The sequence below is a fragment of the Pongo abelii genome, chromosome 8 (genome assembly GCF_028885655.2).
Source record: "Pongo abelii isolate AG06213 chromosome 8, NHGRI_mPonAbe1-v2.0_pri, whole genome shotgun sequence".
Taxonomy (NCBI): Eukaryota; Metazoa; Chordata; class Mammalia; order Primates; family Hominidae; genus Pongo; species Pongo abelii.
The window spans coordinates 94068975-94091419 of record NC_071993.2 but is presented as its reverse complement, the minus strand read 5'-3'; the positions used below and the strand labels follow the sequence as shown (position 1 = coordinate 94091419).

General features: G+C 40.4%; 1 protein-coding gene and 1 non-coding gene across 12 annotated transcripts in view; both read left to right on the top strand.

Annotated features, from left to right (window-relative positions):
* The window catches only part of SGMS1 (sphingomyelin synthase 1), a 319772-nt gene that overhangs the window by 24352 nt on the left and 272975 nt on the right, over nucleotides 1-22445 (top strand). For 8 of the 11 annotated variants that reach the window (XM_063727644.1, XM_063727650.1, XM_063727645.1 and 5 more), the window contains one exon: nucleotides 12386-12480. The gene's annotated coding sequence lies outside the window, so the exon portion shown is untranslated. Of the gene's footprint in view, nucleotides 1-4083; nucleotides 4108-10057; nucleotides 10258-12379; nucleotides 12481-22445 lie in introns of those variants that run through there. The other 3 variants (XM_054522596.2, XM_054522597.2, XM_054522607.2) reach the window with 3 other exon arrangements.
* LOC112135312 (U7 small nuclear RNA) lies at nucleotides 11920-11980 on the top strand. The gene has a single exon (XR_002916612.1). It is a non-coding gene; the product is annotated as a U7 small nuclear RNA (small nuclear RNA).

Here is a 22445-nt window from a genome sequence, read left to right as displayed (position 1 = left end):
ACTGTAAAATTTTCTCTATTCTGGCACTTTGGAAATAAGTTAGTCTGACAAAGCAGTTCTTTCCACAGAGAGTAGAGGCTTTATGTTTATTTTCTTCTCATTACAAATTTTTTTATTGTTAACATATTTTAAATGTTCAGGAACCTACTGAGAATAATACAATAAATGCATATATATCCAGCTTCCAGTTTTATCAAATGTTAACATTTTGATATGTTTGCTTTATGTATGTGTGCATATTTATTTATTTAGAAAAATAAACATCACATTTTCAGTGTAAGTTCAGGGACCTTGCTGTCTCAGTCATTGCCCTCTCATGCCTAGGAGAGTGCCTGATAAGTGTTTAGTAGGCAGGTTCCAAATAAACACTGTGCATCTTCTCCAGTAGCCTTCTTCTCCTTTCTTCCCCTGATATAACACACAAAAAGATATTGAGCAGGGAGAAGTATCATGCTTGGTTCAGCCAGTGACACAAGTGTTAGTTAAATAAGGACTGAGTTAAATAAGGACTACACTGAAAGAACTTTAAATGCTATGACATAAGGTAGGACAGGTGAATTCAGAAGTAGCTCCTGTGGGAAGCAGAACATTCTCCCTGCATTTGCAGAGCCACAGAGTGGCTGGTTATTGGAAGTAGTCATTGGAATGAACTTGAAGAAGCAGAGATGGGGCAGGGCTTTCTAGGCTGACAGGATCGTTGATTGACAGCTCAGCAGTGGAAATGGTGTTTGGAGAGATTAAAACGAGGTGATTCAGAGTTACCTGAACTCTGTTACCAGAGGCGAGTATCAGGAGAAGAATAAAGTGGCCAGAGAACAGGTATTGGTTGAGCATCCCAGATCTGAAAATCCCAAATCTGCAATGCTCCAAAATCCAAAACTTTTTGAGCACTAACATGACTCCACAAGTGGAAAATTTCACACCTGACCTCATGTGATAGGTTGCAGTCAAAACACAGTCAAAACTTTGTTGCATGCATAATGTTATTAAAAATATTGCATATAAAATTACCTTCAGGCTATGTGTAGAAGGTGGATAGGAGACATAAATGAGTTTAATGGGTAGACTTGGGTCCCATTCCCAAAATTTCTCATTATGTATATGCAAATATTCCAAAATCAGAAAAATTCCTGAAATCCAAAATAGTTCTGGTTCCAAGCATTCCAGAAAGAGGGTATCCAACCTGTACCACATCTGATGAGTAGTGTTAGGCCTTTACTTAATGGAACATAATAGCATGCTAGAAGAAGAGCTGATGCTGTGGAAGCAGACCATCTTGGATTAAAATTTAGTTCCTCTTTTATTGGCTGCAAGGCCTAGGGTAAGCCACTTAACCTCTCTGAACTTCAGTTCTCATGTCAGGTATGTTCTCACTTTGGCTACAAGAGGTTAAGAGCATGGAAGTGGGTTCTTGCCTAGCCATTCCATTCTGTCTTAAGTGGTCCTCTTGTCTATGGAGATTTGAAACAGGCAGCTAAATGATGAGAAAATTAAAACTTTTTGGTTGGTCACAAATGTACAAAGTGACTTCCTTTGCACGAGGTCATTTACCAAGTGACATAAGTACAATGTGAAATTGTCTTGCCTGCCAAATCCATACTTCTTCCTGTATCTTGTGAAAACGTCCAACATCCTCTTAGTCATCAAGACAGAACCAAGGAGTCATCTACAATTCCTCTTACCCCTGCATCCTTCCAGTCACCAAGCAAGTTCATTTTACCTCTTTATTAGCTCATTCTCGAGCCCCTATCACTTGGTGCCTGGATTTCTGCTACAGCTGCCCATTTGCTGCCCTTCTTCATTTCATCTTCCCAACTGTAGTCACAGTCCTCTTTCTAAACTGCAAGGATGATCACGTTAGTCCCTGCTTAAAAATGTGTCTGTGGTTCCTTGGCCCCGGGTGAAGACCTGAGAGTCCTAGTTGAACACATGGGTTTTTATTGTCATGCCCTCTCATCTGCCTTCCTATCCCTTGTGGTTCCTTGCTGCTCTGCTGTCTCACCCCTGCTTCTCTCCTCTGATTTGTCCTCATCTTCCTAGACTTGTTTCTTGGCTATTTCTGCATAGCGGTTTCCAGAGTGGATGTGCTTGAGAACACAGCCTGTTTTGTCAAAAATTAATGTGTTCTTAGTGTCCAGCATGGTGTCTGACACATAGAAGACTGTCAAAAAGATTAGTGGAATAGAAATGGATAAGAAATGGCTTTTCTATCTTCACCCAGCCAGGAGGACTGAAGCTGGGTAACAGAAGCATTCTCTTTCAGCACCTTTCTGTCTCCATCAATTCGGCATCTGCTCAACAGCCCAGCTGTTGATGGGAGAGAAGCATATGGTTGACTTGAAAGAGGCAGCTGGGATGTGATTGGGTGTTCAAAATATATTCATTCCCCTTCCCCCATATAGAATAGCAGTAATAACACCTTGTATTTGTATTTGCATCCTCCTTGAGTGCTTCCACAGACATGATCTCATCTGGGCATGTCACTAATAGCCTGAGTGCTAGATGGAGAATGTGATTGTCCCCATTTTGTAGATGCAGAATAGGAGATAAAAAGGAGTAAATACACTTGCTCAAAGTTAGTGAATTGGTAGTGGTGTAACCAGACTTCAAGCCCAAGCGAGTCCCCTTCTCTTTCCCTCCTCTTTCATAACCAGCAGAACCAGGTTATATGAAATTGATGTTTTTACATGTAATCATCAGAAAGAAAAGTTGGCAAAAGTAATTGTGTTGGAAAAGTTTACTCTGTGTTAACTTTGCATATGGGCATTCTTTGTAACTGTTAATTTCCCCAATCCTCTGGTTCTGGTTAAGTGCTCAGAGTTATATGCCTCCTTGGGGTCACGTGGCTGAAATAGCTTGAAGCACGTGAAATAGTGTCCTGAGGCCCACTCTGGATAAAGATGAAGGATTTGTCACATTTCAGTTGGTCAGTTTGGGAATATTATTGACTTCAAGCTATTTCCCTGCCTGACAGACTAAGTGACAATAATAAAATCTTAGTACTTCTTTCTTTCTTTCTTTTTATTTTTTCTGAGACAGAATCTCTTCATCTGTTGCCCAGGCTGGGGTGCAGTGGCGCAATCTTGGCTCACTGCAACCTCTGACTTCTGGGTTCAAGCAATTCTCTTGCCTCAGCCTCTTGAGTAGCTGAGATTGTAGGCATGTGCCACCATGCCCAGCTAATTTTTGTATTTTTAGTAGAGATGGGGTTTCACTATGTTGGCCAGGCTGGTCTCGAACTCTTGACCTTGTGATCTGCCCACCTAGGCTTCCCACAGTCCTGGGATTACACGCGTTCTTAGTACTTCTTAAGTTAACATTAAGTACTTCTTAAGTATACATCCCATTCTGTTAATGCAATGGTTTCTTCTCTCCTAGAATTCTGGAGTCTTTGAATAAACTTAAGTAGGACAAGTTAAAAAAAAAAAAAAAGGCTCCCAGCACTTAACAGTCATATTCTTAATTTCCAGGAATTTCTAAATTTTGAAAATTACAGCCTCTGAAGTGGGCTGTTGCAGGGAAACTGTTCCTACGTGTTTTATTAAATTCTATATTCTTAGCAAAGATGAAGAAGGCAGAGTGAGACTGAAAATGCAAGGGCAAAAGCAGTTAGGACACAACCAAGATATGCAGACAGTATGCAAGTTTTCGATGGCAGCTTTTTTGTTACTGTTTTTTGGCAGTCACTCTGTTGATCACATGAAAATCTGTATAGTTTCGTTGTTTTATCAGTCCTCATTCTTTTTGTCTGTTTCAGCATTTGATTCTTGAGTTATTCCAGCTCTCTTGTCCCCAGCCCTTGTGAAACCTCGCTTCTCTTGGCTTCCATTATACAGTGGAGTGGTATTCTGGGTCTCTTATCTTTTCTCTGCTATTAGCTACTTTCATCACCTCACTTTACCATTCAGACATGTTCATGGTTTCACTTTATTTTATTCTCTGGTGATATTTGTGCAGATGTATACTATTTTTTTTTTCCTGTCTGGGTATTTCTCCTTATTTGTTTTGCTGTCTTCCTAGACTCAATAGCTGTTAAAAAATTGACTTTAGAATGTTTGTCACAGGAAAAGACCTTCAAGATCACATGCTTCATTGTTCATTTTAGAGGTAGGTAAACTAAGGCTTTGGGAGGTGATGTGGCTTGCATAATTTCATGGAGTCACTCATTTGGTGAAATCAGTCTAGAAACCAAGGTCCTTGACCCTCAGTACTTCTTAGAGCCTCTGTTTATTTCTGATACCCTGACTCCTGATGGTCTCCTGTCCCATGATTGTTCCCTTGGCAAGGAACTTCAGAGCTATATGACCCTCACATTTCACCCCTTCTCCACAACTGTCAGATATCCAGCCATTCACCAAGACCTATCAGTTCTTTCTATGATTTTTAAATGCTACTTTTTAGTTATTTTTAAATTTTAAAAATTTAAAATTCAGTAAAATTCACTTTTTGGAAGTGTATAGTTCTGTCCCGGTTAGTTTGGGCTGCTGTAACAAGAATACCATAGCTTGGGTAGCTTAAACAACAGCCATTTATTTCTCAGAGTTCTGCAAACTTGAAGTCCGAGATCAGGGTGCCAGCTAGCACGATTGGGTTCTGGTGAGGGCCCTTCTTGGGCTTCACAGATGGATGCCTTCTTACTGTATCCTCACGTCCAGAGACAGAAGTCATCTCTCTTCTGTCCTGTCTCTCCTGATAAGGGCACTAATCCCATCATGAGGGCTCCCTGCTCATGACCTTCCCAAAGGAGTCCTCTCTGAATACCATCACACTGGGGACTAGGGTTTCAACATATGAATTTTGTGGGGTGGGATGGGGGAGGGGAGCACAAGCATTCAGTCTGTAGCAACTTCTGTGAATTTTTTTTCTTTTTCTTTTTTTTTTTTTTTTTTGAGACGGAGTTTCACTCTTGTTGCCCAGGCTGGAGTGCAATGGCACTATCTCAGCTCACCGCAACCTTCGCTTCCTGAGTTCAAGCAATTCTCCTGCCTCAGCCCCCTGAGTAGCTGGGATTACAGACATTCACCACCAAGCCTAGCTAATTTTGTATTTTTAATAGACACAGGGTTTCTCCAGGTTGGTCAGGCTGGTCTCGAACTCCCAACCTCAGGTGATCCACCTGCCTCGGCCTCCCAAAGTGCTGGGATTACAGATGTGAGCCACCACGCCCGGCCAGTTCTGTGAATTTTAACACAGACATTAATTCATGCAACCACCACTACAAACAGCATGTGGAACAATTTCATCACCCTTCAAATTCTCTGGTGCTGCCTTTTTGTAGTTTAAATCCTCTTTCCTCCTGAACTCCTGGCAATACTGATCTGTTCTCTGCCTTTATAATTTTTTCTTTGTAAGACTATTATATAAGTGGGATTATACAGACTTTTTGAGACTAGCTTTCACTTAGCATAATGCATTTGAGATCCATCCACATTGTGTGTATCAAAGGTTTGTTCCTTTTTATTACTAACTAGTATTCTGTTGTATGAATGTGCCATGATTTGCATACGTATTCACCCATTGCATTCCCAGCAGCAGAATATGAAAGTCCTAGCTGACCTGTATTTTTGCTGGCATTTGATATTTTCAGTTTATGCAGTTCAGCCATTCTAATAGGTGTGTAGTGGTATTTCGTGATGGTTTTGATTTGCATTTCCCTAATGATTAATGATATTGAACATCTTTTCATGTGTTTGTTTGACATTCATACATCTTGTGCCCATTACGATATGTGTTATGCTCATTGTCATTATCATAACCCTGTTCCAGGTGGTTATTTTGCCTTTTTGTATCAACATTGTTGCTTACCTACCGCAGCATATGCCAAGGTCAAAGCACTGAGCCAGGGACTTTATGTACCTAATCTCATTTTATCCTAAAAATCTTTGTGGAATTAGTAGTGCTTTTTATTTTTGTAGTGGAGAAAATAAAGACCCCATGTTCAAAACATACTGAGTGCTTACCATGTGCAACGAGCCAGTTGTACCCATCTGCTAGTCCTGTGGGACTAGCAATCACTGACTTTAAGCAAGTCAGTGTATGAATCAATTTCCTTTTCTGTTAAATAGGGACCTGTATTATGATATGTTCTCTCAGGGTTGTTGAGTGAGGGGTTTTAAGAGAGAATGCAGGAAACATACTGAGCAGATCTGGCTCATGATGTATTCTGAGTAAATGTTAGCAATAGCTGCTTCTGTGTTCTTCAAACATCTCATACTGACCTGAGGTGGTTTCTCTCTTCAAGACCAGCTTAGCCAACATGGCGAAACCCTGTTTCTACTGAAAATACAAAAAATTAGCTGGGTGTTGTGGTGAATGCCTGTAATCCCAGCTATTCGGGAGGCTGAGGCAGGGGAATCGCTTGAACCAGGGAGGCGCAGGTTGCGGTGAGCTGAGATCGTGCCATTGCACTTCAGCCTGGGCAACAAGAGCAAAACTCTGTTTCAAAAAAAAAAAAAAAATCGTGATACAAGTAAGATCTTTCAAAAATTATTAAATCATCCATCTTGAATTATGTGAGGCATTATATATGGAAGCAAGAATATGTTTAAAATTACCTCCTTGCTATTTCCTGCTAGATTGCTGGGGCTTGTTTTCTCTTAATCTTGCCATTGCCTAGCATGTATTTGATGCCTGCTGTGTGCCAGGTTTTACTCTCTCTAATCCTCACAGCAACCCTTTGAAATAAAAGATATCTGCATTTTGCAGAGGAAAACATTGTGCCTGAGAGGCCAGTTACCCTGCCCAGTGGAACCCAGTTGTCTTCTGACTGAGTCCTCTGCTCTTATCGGCACCCACTCTGCCTTGGTCTCATTGTGATGGGGGCATGAAAGCTACTGTCACTAGGAACACTGGCATACCTTCCCCCAATATGGCATCTGTTTCCTTCACGGGGACTGCTTCCAGGACCTTAAGGTCACACTTGCCTACCACGAGCCCTGAAATTAAATGGTTTTATTTTGTCTAAAAGGCCCACTGTGGAAACAGCATGAACTTTGAAGTCAACAATAGGTTCAAGTGGTGTCTCCACCATTTTATTTTACTTCCTATGTGATTTTGGCCAAGTTACTTAAACTCTCAGAGCCTGTGATTCTTCACCTGTAAAATGGGAATAATACATACCTGGTAGAGATGTGGAGAGAATTAGAAATAACACAGTAGGTTGGGCATGGTGGCTCATGCCTGTATCCCAGCACATTGGGAGGCTGAGGCTGGTGGATTACCTAAGGTCAGGAATTTGAGACCAGCCTGACTAATACGGTGAAAAGCTGTCTCTACTAAAACCACAAAAAAATTAGCCAGGCATGGTGGTGTGTGCCTGTAGTCCCAGCAACTCACGAGGCTGAGACAGGAGAATTGCTTGAACCTGGGAGGCGGAGGTGGCAGTGAGCCGAGATCGTGCTACTGCACTCCAGCCTGGGCAACAGAGCGGGACTCCATCTCAAAAAAAAAGAAACAATGCAGTAGAGTGCTTAATAAGTGCTTAGGACATTGTAGATGCTTATTAACTGGTAGCTACTATCATCGCCATTGCAGGGCCTTCTGACTTGTCTTGGGGGACTGAAGAAGCTGTCCAGAGTGGTGGTTAAGAATATGGGCTCTGGAGTAAACTGCTTGGGTTTAAATCCTTGTTCTACCACTTATCAGCTGTGTGACTGCATAATTGAATTCCTTCCTGTACCTCAGTTTCTTCCATCTACAAGATGGGAATAAATAACAGTTTCTACCGTGTCGGGATAAATGATTTTAAAGAAACGAGAACTGTCAGGAGGTTGAGTTGAAATGAATTTATTTTGATCATCTACTGCCATTGTTTCTTCCCATGACATATGAGTTTCTTTTAAATTTGTGATAACATTTCTTCTTTCCTTCCTACTCAAATTGAGATAATTTCTCATTATTTGTATTTCATGCTGATAAAAACATTTGCTATCACATTTTTCCTAGAAATGCAGATTAAATTGTAAAAATTACTATTTTCATCTAAGAAATTGGATTAACTAAACCTATAAAGGACAGCTTTTTATAGAGAAAATAATTGAGAATTTTTTGTAGAATTACTATAAATAAAATCAGGTGTAGTAAATAACAATTTTATAGGTAAAAATATTAAAAAACCTAACCAGCTGCCTGTTTAAAAAAAACACACATACGTATTCCATTATTTCACAGAAATTATTTGATTCTCCTGTTTTAATCTTGAATTTGGCTGGGTTGCATGTGAATTACTCTTTTTCTCCTTCAAAATGATACCAGTCAGGTGGGCCCATAGTATGTGAATCTACCAGGAAGAAAACAGCCTCTGAATTTACTGTATGTCTAGAAATCAAATTTGACTTAGACCCACGGGCAGTGTGTGGTGTTGGCTGGGTTTGCATCATTATTCTGAAGTCTGTACTGATGTCCTGTGACTGATATGTTCCAGCTGTCTAGGTCACTGCTTTGGAGTACTATTTATTTGTAGTAGTGATGCTGCAAATAGGAAAAGCTTTCCTTTTTGTTGGTTGAAAGCTTTCCTGGTAATTGGCAAAACAAGCATGCCTCTTATTTGGAGAGAAACTGGAAAGGCGGCTAAAGAGTCAATCGTACACAACCACTTTGGAAAACAATTTGGCATTAGAGGAGTTGAACACGTGCAATCCGTAGCCCAGCTCTCCTCTCCTAGGTATATACCCTGGAGAAATTCTTGCCTGTGTGTACCAGAGGACAAGCAGTAGAATGTAAATGGCAGCATTATTCAAAGTAGCAGAAAATTGCAAAATCCTCAGAGGGTCCCCAACAGTAGAACAGAGCAGTAAATTGTGGGTATGTTCACACAATGAGAATTGTATCGTGGTGACAAAATGAATGAACTAAAGCCACATGAGTCAACAGGGATGAATCTCAAAATCTTAAGAGGCAAGTCTAGAAGAGCACATACAGTATTGTTTCATTCATAGTAGGCTTAGAATCAGCAAATCACAACAACATATTGATAGCACATATGTGGCAAAACCATAAAGAGGAGCCAAGGAATGATTGACTCAAAATTCAGGCTAGTGGTGAATCTTGGTGGTGGAAGTGGTGGTGAAGGATGATTGGGAGACACGCAATCAGGAAAGACACATGCACACACGGCTTCCAAAAAAAGAAAAAAATATCTAAACACTGGTATTAGGTACATGCGATTTATTTTATTATTCTTTACACCTATATATGTTGATAGGTTAGTTATCACTGCATAACAAACCTCAAGACTTAGCACCTTACAACGATAATACACATTTGTCATCTCACTTAGATTCCATGAGTAGGCCAGGAATTTGGGAGCAGCTAAGCTGGGTGGTTCTGACTCGCAGTCTCTCATGAGGTTGCAGTCAAGATGTCAACTGAAGCTGCTGCCATCTATTCGAACGCTTGACTAAGGCTGAAGGATCTGGTTCCAAGATGGTTCACTCACATAGCTGTTGCCAGGAGGCCTCAGTTCCTTGCTGGTTCTTGGCAAGAGGCCTCAGTTCTTTCCCACGTGTTATCTCTGCAGAGCTTCTTGAGCGTGTCCTTATATCAGAACAGCTAGCTTCCCTCCGAAAACAGAGATGGAAGGTGGAGTCTTTAGAGTTTTGCAGTCTCACGCCAGCATTTCAGCAATATTGTAGTGGTTCCCACATGCCAGCCCTGTTCCCTGTGGGATGGGACTATACAAGCGCATGAATACTGGGAGGCGGGTATCGCCACGGGCCATCTTGCAGGCTGGCCACCATAGTTATGCACTTTTAATATAGTATATTTCACAGTAAACATTTTTTTAGAGACAAACTAAATTGGTGAGCTCTTTTTTCTTTAGTAATAGTGCAGCCATCCATTTAAATGAAAAGTTTTATAGATACTGAATGTGTTACCAATTAGTATGGGTTTAAAGAAATGTCAGTGATGTAGCTGAGTATTTGAGTAGCCTGAGCTTGCCTGACAGGAACGTGCCTGAGGCAGGGGAGTGGGTGGGAAGGGCCATGAGGAAAGGAACTTCAGTAATACTTGCGCTGGGATCTGTGGTGGGAGATGGGATTATATGTGCCTGGACTTCATTCTACCTGTACCTAGATCTGGCAACAATCTGAGACTCTTGATTTTGAAGATAATTCTCCACATGAAGGGCCATTGTGATATTAAAATCTGTTCCAGCCCCATACTTTTTCCCAAGACCATCTTTAATGAAAAAGGAGAGAAGGGTCCACCCCTTGCAACTCACCCCAACATCTAAGAGCATGGCCAAAAATGACCTAGGTAAGCAAGGACAGGGGCCTTAGCTTAAAAATCCATGCAACCATTACATTCTAATCCATAATTTATACTTGTTTTAATATTAACAACTTTTAAATTATTGATTCATTTGCTTAACCTTCCCTTACCAAAATCTTTGAGTAACATTGATGTTTCTGGAAGCTATGTCATGTTTATTTTTCTTTAGCTTTGTTTAGCTCTTGGCGTAACTTCTTAGTGAGTATTCCTGGGGGTCCAAGTGCTCTGGGTTGTGAGGCAGTGAGTCGCACCATCTCCCCTTTGTGGATCCCAACATCCTTGTGAGCAGGTGTTGCAGCCCTCAGGTGAGGAAGCATCCGGAAGAGGTTCTCTCCATTTTTAATGAAGCTAAAAAGTGGAGGAGATAGGCCTGAGAGCCAGGTGCATGGGGTTCCGGACTGGCTTTCTTTAGGCTCTTGTACACCAGTACTTCGCGTGTTAGTCATTGATACCGCTAACCCTCTGTGTCTACAGAATTCTGGTGATTAGCAGATGAAGCGCCAAGTCGGGCCATCATGCAGAGATGTCACGTTCTCCCCAACTGTAGTTTTGATGCTGCTTCCATCTTTATTTGCAGAGCTGTGTCTGTGGCATTATATTCTAGTGTATTTTGCGTTTTATAAAAATGAAAGGAAAATCCTCAACAGCAAATGATAACTGCCTTTCATTATGGCGAGGTTAAAAATCTCCAGCGATGCAGTGCGATGCTTGTTTTCTTTCTGTTAGTGACAAGTGTGCTCTTTTGAGGAAGAAGGGAAAAAAATAAAGTGCATATATGTATATAAATGACAAAAATACATTAAGGGTTATTGTGTCTACAAGAGAAGTATAATTACTAATAGTAATTATAGTAATTGGTAATAATGATTATAGTATTAATGGTACTATTAAGAAAGATCGTGAATATACGCTTTCAGGGAGCATACTGCAGTGCCCGGCTGCCTCCCTGATGTGATGTGTTGTTTGGCCATTTGGCTGTGGGGTTGGTTTTAAGGAAGGCATCATGTTCGGGAGCAGGAGGGTGGAGGTGATCTGTTTAGTGAGACAAGCTGGGGGCTTGGGATCAGAAGGCAAATAGGAGTTTAATCTCTGGTGCTTTCTAGTTGAATATCCTTGTCAGATATCATCTCTGATGCTTAGCTGCCTTCTCTGGAAAATGGGATCCATAAACCCTGCTTACCTCACAGGGCTGTGATCAAATGTGATGGGTAATGCCAAAACAGAAGGTATCGTCATGGCAACAGGAGTATGACTTTCAGGCCACGATACCACTTTGCCGCAAACTTGTGTGTATTGTAGTTGAGTGTACTGTAGATTGGATCTGAATACCTTCGCTGGAAAGGATTTGAGGAGGTTCAGCAATTCCTGTGTGGTTCTAGGTGGGTACATGGATGCCTTCTAAGTGTGGTCTCAGAAATCCAAGGTCAGAGTAAAGCTCAGGTCATTGAAGCTCCAGTTTTTGTTAGAGTGGATGTTTGGGCTACATCACTGCCCTGAAATTGCTGTGATTCGACAGGAACTGAGGCAAACCTTCAGCTATAAGATGAAGACCTAATGCATGGTGACTATAGGGAATAATAATGTATATTTGAATTTGCCAAGACAGTAGACCTTATGTGTTCTCACCACACACACAAATCGTAACTACACTGTAAGGCTCTTTTAGAATTTATCTAGCAAGTTTTCTTGTTTTTACCAGAAAACTCCTCAAAGAAAAGGGAATTGTATTAGGTGATAGATATGTTAAGTAGTTTGTGGCAATCATTTCACAATGTATACATATATAAAACCATCACCTTGTACACTTTAAATATATGTAATTTTTATTTGTCAATCATACTTCAATAAAGTTGGAGGAAAAAAAAAAAGAAACTTACAGAGGAATTCCTTTATTCCAAAATTTCCTAGAGTGGGTGGGGCTGATAGTTGTTCCCCACATTCAATATGTGATGGGATTATTTTTTCTTTTTTTACTTTTTCCCCTATTAAAAAATTGTAGAAGTATTTTAATTTAGAGGCTTATCATATATTAAGAACATGTTCTCAACTGAAATAGTATTAACAGTAAAAATTCTTGGTGATAACACGCATGTTGCTTTGCTTATTCTTGCAGCGTGACGACAGCATGTACGATCCCTGAATGGGCCTGTGGGCATATTTAGTCATTCATTTTCGATCAGGAGAAAGAAGACAGCCATCATTTGAAAGGTAAGTAAATATTTCCATGCAGCTTTTTATTGTAAAACATTTTCAACCATACTGAAGAGAGTTAAGAGAACGTACAATGGGTTCCTGCGTATCTACACCTTAGCTTTAACAGTTATTAGCATTTTGCCACATTTTTTGGTGTGTGTATAGGTTTGTACATTTTTTAGCTGAAACATGTAGAAGTTGCAGATATTATGACATTTTTTCCTAAATTCTTGGGGTGCAGCTCTTACAAATAAGGATATTCTTCCCTGAAAGACATTTTAGAACTACGTGACACAGAACCATTTAATTAAATTTATAGTTTTGTACTGAAGTGTGTAACTGAGTTATGCTCCCTTCATTGTTGATAGAAATAAAGTCAGATTAAAAACATTTTTAGGCCAGGAGTGGTGGCTCACACCTGTAGTCCCGGCACTTTGGGAGGCTGAGGGGAATGGATCGCTTGAGCCCAGGAGTTCAAAATCAGCCTAGGCAACAAGGTGAGACCCATCTCTAGAATAAATACAAAAAAAATTAGCTGGGCGTGGTGGTGCACACCTGTGGTCCCAGCTATTCAGCAGGCTGAGGTGGAAGGATCACTTGAGCCCACAAAGTCGAGGCTGTAGTGAGCCGTGATAGAGCCACTGCACTCCAGCCTGGGTGACAGACAAGACCCTATCTCAAAAAACAAAACCCAAAACCATTTTTAATAGTAAGACCTTGTCTACAAAAAATTAAAAATTTAGCCAGTCATGGTGGCACATGCCTGTAGTCCTAGCTACTTGGGAGGTTGAGGTGGGAGAATCACTTGAGCCCTGGAGTTGGAGGGTGTAGTAAGCTATGATTATGCCACTGTACTCCAGGCTGGGCGACAGTGAGTCCCAGTCTCTCTCTCTCACACACACGGAGAGAGAGTGATTTCTTTAATGAACAGATAAGTAATATGAATTTGATATGAGAAAAATCTAAATATAAAGGCATGGAACTTGTACTGTACATATACCCCAAGAGAGAAATTACTGTGCTTTCTTCATGTAATCTACCCGTCCCTGCCATGGCTGATGTTTCATGGTTAGGTCAGTGGATCTGATCACCAGCCTCACCTTCTCCCTGATCAGGATTCACAAGCAGACCAGGGCTGGGCCTGGTGGCTCATGCCTGTAATCCCAGCACTTTGGGAGGCCAAGACAGGTGGATCATTTGAAGTCAGGAGTTCAAGACCTACCTGGCCAACATAGTGAAACCCTGTCTCTACTAAAAATACAGAAGTTAGCTGAGCGGTAGTGGCATGTGCCAGTAATCCCAGCTACTCGGGAGGCTGAGGCAGGAGAATCACTTGAGCCTGGGAGGTGGAGGTTGCAGTGAGCCGAGATCACACCTCTGCACTACAGTCTAGGTGACAGAGTGGGACTCTGTCTCAAAAAAAAAAAAATTAGATCAGTCTCTGTGCTCTAATGTGATCAAAGGTCTTAGCTGATTTTTTAAACCTAAACTTGTAGGAGAATGTGGAAAGAATGTGACTGGTACTGTGAAGTTGATGTTATATAGGTTAATATATTAAAATCAGCATTAGAGAGATTAAAAATGATTCCCAGCCTCATAATTTGACTACCTACATTGAAACTTTACTTAAAATCTCAAAGACATGTTCAGCTATGATTACAGTTGTGGATCTTTACACATTATAGCCAATTACACCATCAGTTATCTGTGGGTTCTTGCAAGATGGCTGTCGACTGTTCTCCTTTCCAATCTCAGTTACTATTTATTTATGGTATCTTCCTCAAGTGATCCCTGTGTATCTATCTAAGCATTGCTTTAAAGACATTGCCTTCTTTCAGCCTGAGAGGTCTTTCAGGAAGTGGGAATTTGTTTGGATGTTATAGTTGCAGTTATTTAGCTATGTGCAGTAATTCAAAGACGTGAAATGCAGGAAGCCCTGGTCATACTTACACATGGATTTGGGAGCCATGAGACATCAAATGGGATGCTATTTGTCACCTTTTGAGGCAGTGATCTGGGTGACCCACAGGACTTTCCTCTGAAATCTTAGGCTTCTGAAGAAACCACAGGGAAGGAATGTGAACTGGTACAATGAATAGCTTAGTGAATGTGATGAAAACTCCAAACTGGTTTGTTTTGTTGCCAAAATTAATAAAGTTAAGGTGTAGTTGATCTTTTTTTTTTTTTTTTTTGAGATGGAGTCTTGCACTGTCACCCAGGCTGGAGTGCAGTGGCATGATCTCCGCTCGCTACAACCTCTGCCTCCCGGGTTCAAGTGATTCTCCTGCTTCAGCCTCCTGAGTAGCTGGAATTACAGGCACCTGCCACCATGCCTGGCTAATTTTTTGTATTTTTAGTAGAGACGGGGTTTCACTATGTTGGCCAGGCTGGTCTTGAACTCCTGACCTCGTGATCCTCCCCCATTGGCCTCCCAAAGTGCTGGGATTACAGATGTGAGCCACTGTGCCCGGCCAATCTTCTTTAGGAGGAAGAAATGATTTATAGCCATTCATGTCTTCTACTTTTTGTGTTTAAAATGTTTTAAAGAATTCAGTCATATTCTTTTTAGTGATTCTATATGGATAGTTGTTTAGAGGAAAAACAGAATTGAGAAGGCTGAGAAAATAAATGTCATAGTTGTTTTCTTACAAAGTTGGAAACTGTAGGCTTAGTTCTTTTGATTAAAAATGAAATTTTCTGAAACAAATTTTATGATAGGCCAAATTCCTTGTTCTGTGGCATTGGAAAAAATGAAGTCTGTTCTACATAATGTGGAGTTATCTTGTCAGGAAGTCCAGCCTCAGAAGTGTTGCTTTGTCAAGACTAACCAATTAAAATTCACTTTAATAGTCCTCAAGTTTTATTTTTAGAGAGAGGAAAATACTGAAGGTATAGGTAAATTTAGCTTGATAGAACAGAGTGCCTTGGTTGCAAGTGACAGAAAACCCATTTCAAACTGTCTCAAGTGAAAAAGTCTATGGCCTTAAGTAATTGCAAATCTAAGGATTGGATCTGCCTTCAGGAGGGGCTAGACTAAGGATCAAAATGATGTCATGGGGATTCATCTTGGCTACATGTTTTTGGGCTCTGAATGGAGACTTCTAGCAGCTTCAGGTTTGCTTAATTACAAACAACCTTCCTGGTCATGATGAGTCATGTGCCTCGTGCTGGACCAGTGGCTGTGGCCAGGTATATTGGCCTGTTGCGATTGGATAGCCAGATCATGTGCTTCACTCCAGGGCCTGAGGTCAGCACATCTTCTGCAGAAAATGAAGCATAAACTGATGATAGCTGGGAATGGTTCCCTCCAGAGGTGAATCACGGAAGTTACCGAGAGGACTGGGGGTGCTGGGAGGTACACTAATTATTATAATGATTATTATTTCATCTTTTCATGATTTGAAAAGCATTTTCAGATGTATTCTTGTTTGACCTTTAGGAGGTATTGGGGAGGCAGGATAAAGAAGTGATTAAAAACATGGATTCTGGGGCTAGACTAGCTTCAGTTAGTAGCTTGCATGAGCTTTTGACCAATTACTTAACCTCTTTGTATCTCAGTTTTCTCAAATGTGCAGTGGGGATAAAGGTATTTACCTAAAAGAGTTCTGAGAAGGATCAAATTAGTGGACATTTGCAGGGCACTTAGAATAGTGCCTCATGCACGCTAGCCTCTCTATCCCTGGTTATTCCTGTCAACCTTTAAAGCTGTCCTGCTGGCAGGGGAGCAAGTGTCCTTTTCATTTGACAGATAAGGAAGTTCAGACTCACATGACCTGTAAGGGTCAACACTGGTTTGGACCTGACTTCTTCCCTGTCCCCACACTTGCCTCTTTGTTATGATTGTGGGGCATTTGGGTTAGTAATAAATCAAGGAAGCAGAGAGGGAAAAAGCACTAGAAAGTAGGCCTGGATTAAAGTACCTGTGTGGTACAAGAAAGGCAGTGTTTCTGTATATTCCACTTGAACGTTGGTCTTTAGCTTCCCACATGAAGGGTGCCCCCAGAAACATTTAAGGGAACATTCCTAAGAAGAAATTTTTCCATCCTGCTGGACACATGCTTGGGACAATCAGCCATATCCGGGGTGGGCACTTGCTTGGGAAATGTTTGCTTATGGTTTAATCAGATCCAGTATTCTGAGTTTCAGAGGAGACAAAGCTTTTTATGGTCAGGAGGTGACTTGAACCCTTCAATGTGGTGTGAGGACAGAATTGCTGACTCTGAGAGGTTTGGACCACTGCAGAGTGCTGCTCTCACGACCGCCAGCCAGTTCTGTCTGCAAAGAGATGCCATTTTCCTCATTAGGAATATTTTCCCACAGTTGTTGAGAATGTTTTGTGGGGAAATTATCCAAATGACTTAATGAAGGAGATTTTTTCTCGAGACTCAGATGTTGGTATGGCCCAGACATCTAGGGAGGGTCTTGTTGCTCTCTGAGGACAACAGTGATTTCTTTGTATTATTTACTGTGGACTCAGGACATTGGAAGCTTAAAGTATTTGTGAGTAATCTCTGATACACTCCCAAGCTATGCAGCTATGAAAGCAAGGAAAAACTTAGCAGAAAACACAATTTTGGTGCTCTCTGCAGTGCTTTTGAGGAAAAATGGTGCTTGTCATTCAGCATTCACAAAGCTTGCTGGAGGGCCAGAGCCGCTTCTTCACTGCAGGACAGGCTTTGCCCTGCGGTTGCTGTTTCCTTGCAGATGGCCACTGTGCCTAGGATGTGGGAGTCTCAGATATTTCATGAATGGATCATGGCTTTGTCTTTTTCTCAATTTCTTTTGACAAGAAATTGTTTACCACGTAGATGTCTTCAAGAACTTCACCTGTGAGCCCTGCATTACCTCTCTCTGGACATACCACATTGTTTTTGTTGTTTCTTTAGATGGAGGATGTGGTGTCTGAGTATTGATTCCCACACCTGGCTTTAGAATGGTGTTTATATTCCAAAGAACAACACCTTTTCAGAGAGTAAAGGGATTAGCTACTTATTCTAGAAAAATGATCTTAAGTTTGCCAAATATTTGTGGGAATTATAATAGGTTCTTAGATGTAATCCCACTTATTTTGTTCTTAGCTCCTTGGGAGTCTTTCGCCTTGCTGCATAGTCAGGGATTGAATATTAATAGTTCCTTCATTGCCTTTAACCTGACCCCATTTTACATCTGAGAAAACAAAGTCAACCTTATTTCCTGTAATGTCAGCAACAAAAGCAACAACATTATTCATTATGTGATAGGCACCACTCTGAGTTCTTTTGTTGGTTATCCTATTTCATATTCTCCACAACTCTGTGATCATTATTCTCTAGATGAGGAAATTGAGGCATAACCTGCAGCCTCAGGATATGGCTGAGTGGCACGGGTCTGCTCTTAGCGTCACAGACGCTGTACTGCTGACTGGTGTGGCCAGTGTCCATTCCAAGGTCTCTACCACTGGCTGCACATTAGAATCACCCTGAGGGATTTTAAAAGCACTGAATGTGCAGTTCCATAACTCCCCGCCCCTTACATACTTGTTTACTTGGTCTGGGGTCTCAGTGGAGGTTGCTGTGCATTCAGAACTGATAATATTTTCGAACTAGAGCAATAGCTCTTAAAATTTTGTCCCTGGGATGGCAGTATCAGGTAACTTGTTAGAAGAGGAAATTCTCAGGCCCCACCCAGACCTACTGAATTGAAACTCTGGGGGTGGGGTGTAGTGATCAGTGTTTTAACAAGTCTTCCAGGTGATTCTTTTTTATAAAAAATATTGTAGTAAAAACACACAACATAAAATTTGCCTTCTTTACTGTTTTTAAGTGTATGGTTGACCAGTGTTAAGCACGTTCACATTGTTGTGCACCAGATCTCCAGAACTTTTTCACCTTGCAAATCTGAAACTTCATACCCATTAAAACCCATTAAACAACTCCCCTTCTCTCCCTCCTGTAACCCCTGGTAGGAACCATTCTACTTTTTGTTTTCATGAACTTGACTACTTCACATACTTTGTCTAGGTGGAACTCCAAGTGATTCTTAGGCATGCTCAAGTGTGAAAGCCACTGAACTCCAAAACTCAATTTGGTCTCTCCCTATAGTTGCTCATTCACGCCCACTCACGTCATTAATATCAACCATACTGTAAATCCCACACTCCTGTGCACGCCCTGCTCTTTCTAGTCCTGTGTCTGCCACCTTGATGTTCTGTCACTTTGATCAAGTTACTTAATTTCCCTGAGGTGATTGCCTTGTCTCTATAAGTGAGGGTTGAGGGGTTTGGGGGGTGAGCCCTAACTTGCTGTTGTAAGTGTTAAATCATTAGACACTTGTGAAAGTAATTTGTAAGTTGTCAGATGGTATAATAAAGAATTATTAGGTATAGATTGTAATCGTCATCTCTTTTTAAATTGTAGGTTTTGTTTTTATTGCAGTCATACACCTTTGTTTTTTAAAGGATTCCATAGTTCCACAAGGCCTCTTGCAAAAGACTTAAGTTCCTGTTATGCTTGTTTCTCTTCCTCCTCCCCCATTTCTTATCTGGTTTTTACAGTGTGTAAACAGGATTCACAGATGTGCTGGGTAATATAGTATAGTTTGATTACTTTAAATTTTCTGCACACACACAAATTGTGTTTTCCTTGGATTTAGTAATTGTGTCTTTTAAAGTTTTTCTATGCACTTACCACTACTTTAACCACAAACAGCCTTCTATGTGAATTTCCTCTTAATATTTTAAGCCATATCAGCTATCTTATCAATTACATCTTGGAGAAATCTTACCTGGAGTCTTACGCTTTGCTCCAGTCCAGACTACTTGCTTTCTAGGCCTGCTGTGTACCCACATCTTGGGATCCTCTCTTTAATACCTTTCTGGGCATTTCTTGTATCTTGCCTATGTATTGGATTCCCAATTTCCCTCATCTCATATTCTCTTCTTTCTTGGTTTACTCCCGTATTTGGGAGGAACACATTTTCTGGAAGTGTCCTAGAAAATTTCATATGGGAGGTAAGACTTTTGAGTTGTTATATATCTGAGACTGTCACATTCACGTTTAATTTATAGTGTGGCTGGGGATAGAATTCTAGATTAGAAATCACTGAGCTTCAGAATGGTGAAGGCATTGCTCATTATCTTTTAGTATCTAGTGTTGATTGTGAGAAGGCTAAGACTGTCTCCCGGTCCTTTGTAGATGACTTCATTTTTCTTACTTTTTTCTCTCGGGTTTTTCGTTCTTCTCTTTATTTTCAGTGTTCTGAAATTTCGTAATATTCCTTGGTGGGGTCTATTTTCATTTCTTGGAAACTTGCATCTTTCATTTTTAGAAATTTTCTTGAAGTGTATCATTGTTGAATTCTTCCCTCTGTTTTCTCTCTTCTTTCTTTCTGGAATTCTGTTAGATGTTGACTTACTGTCTTATGACAGCCTTACCTTTTCTTCCGCTTTTCGCATCTGCTTTTTAGCTGTATTCTTAGGATATTTCCTACGTTTACCTTCTAACCCTTCTGTTCGATTTTTCATGTTTGTTATAATGTTTTTTTTAAAATTTTTTGACAGTTTTTTATTCTCTGATTGCTTTTATTGTATAGAATCCTACTATTTCATGACAGTATTCTCTTTTAGTTCTCTGAGGAGGTTAATGATTATTTTTTAAGCTTTTTTTGCATAATTTTTATTTCCTTTGAGTTGCTTTTTTCCTCTGTTTCTGTCTTTTCATGTTAGATATTTTCTTTATGATCTTTGAATGTCCATTCATGATTAAGAATGGGGCTTTACAAACTGGAAGATTTGGCTTCTTTGGGCCTAAGTTAGTTGCTATCATCTATCAGATTTCCAGCTTTAAAAAGCTTAACATTTTAATCTTTGCCCTATTATCTTTGTCCTTGTAGATTTATGCATTTAAAAAGAAATAATTTTGTGGTATTGGGGTTTTAGGAGGGAGAGGAGCTGAATATGTATGTTCATCCACTGTCTTTAACTGGAAGTCAATATAGAAGTCTTAAAAAAAAATCCAGGTCAGAATTTGCAGCATTGGCATTTGTTCAGACACATACCTGCAGTGGTGAGCATTAGCTTGGTGTTCTTTTATTTTTTAAAGCATGGTATATATTTAGATGGTCTCAGCAGAGATCTTGGCTTTCTTGTTAACTGTGCAGCAGCTGCCTCTTTTTATTAGCTAAGAGCTTTTATTTCAGGTGTTAAAATACCAATAAATTTATACATGATAATTGGGTCTTGTGATAAAAAATAAAAATTGTAGAAAAAAAATCCTTATTGATGTTCCTGAAAGAATTTTCCAAGGGTAAGCATATAATCCTTAGATTAAAATGCAGCTGACACGTTAAGTCTTCTTACATGAAAAGCTGAATTAATAGGTTTTAATGCCATTTGTCCTTGACCACCCACAAAGGGCATTCCCGCAGGCTAAAGAGACTGGACATAAATAAAGCAAAGGGAGCAGGGCTGTATTTGTGGTTTTGATCCCTCATAAATTCTTCAACAAAGCATTCAAGCTCAGACCATCAGAGAATAGGTAAAAAGCTATTGTTAGCCTTTCTGATAGCAGGTCTCTGCAAAAATTAAGCAGTTTTAGGAGAGCAGAGTGGTTCTTTTACTATAGGCTAACTGACCTTGGCTTATTTCATAATCTGCTCCTTGAGGTGATAAGCTCAGTTGCTTCTTCTCTTTTCTGAATGTTGGATGTATCCTCTGTCAAATACCAGTCCTTCCTTCTAGCTTACTGTAACACAGCCCCTCAGATGAGTGCCTTAGTCATCGTGTAGTAACCAAGATGGTCATTTCTGGCCCTGGCGCTGATTAGATAACAGAAGTCCCCTTCACAAGCTTCGCAGCTCTGTGCAGTAGCAGCCCTTTAATAGCTGTAACTTCACCACTGGGAAAGGAAAGGAAAGCCTCTCTGCTTTCATGCTGATTGCTATGGAAGCTTGCCCAAGATACTTCCCCTTGGATGTGCAGGGCTGTGTGCAAAACAGAGAAATTGCTTTCCACTTAAAAGCATTGGCCTGTTATTACTCCATGAACCTTTGAGGAAATCAGATTCAGAGGTTTCCTAAATATGGAAAGTTCCCTTCTCTCTTGTTATTAAAGCCACAAACAATCTAGGTGTAATTTTTTGTATTACTTTGAGGTTGCATTAAAATTAAGAGGAAGGACAGTACTGCAGAGATGCCTGGTTGTTTGTTGGGTTTCTTAAAAGGACTAAATATAAATAAATTATGAATTCTTGCATGTTAGGAAAGGGTCCTTTTTGTTGTTGTTGTTTAATTAGCTACTCCTGCCTTTCTCTATACTTGTTTTATGTCTTCTTCATGCTCTCCAAATCTGTCTTCTTGTTCCTAATGTATATGGTAGTGAAATGAACTAGGAGCTATGTCCATTAAAGACATAGACAAGGGTTTTTATTGCTAAGAGGGAACCATGCAGAAGATGACAAATTAACTGACCATCACCCAGATTGGGTTTTCCTGAGCTGTGTCATCCCCGTTGATCATCACAGTTGTTGCCTCTGCCACAAGTGCACTTTTAAGGCTCCAGCCCAAGCAAGTTACCCCTAGCTTAACAGAAGCAGCCTGAGTCTTCCAAAAGACTCCTCTGAATTCTGAGGGCCAGCCAAAGAAACTAAACCTTTCTTATGAAAAAGAAAACTATCACTGTTCTTTGTAGAAACTACCAGTTTCTGATCTTGCCTAGAACTAGTTCATTCCCGGGGCTTAAAGTCCCAGCTCTATGCAGTATTTATAGATGACAGGATAAAAGAGCCAAGGAAGAGCCAAATACTTACAGTTTCCAAGTGGATTTAGATTATTTGCCCATAGGACAACCACTGTTTCACATTCTTTTCTTTTGCCACCATGGTGTTGGCACTTAGTATGTGGTAATTATAATTTGGATTCTTTAACACACTTCTATTGGCAGAAGCTTATGTATATACATTGTGGTGCAATGGGTGACATCAAAAGTGCTCTCAGGAAATGAAGGG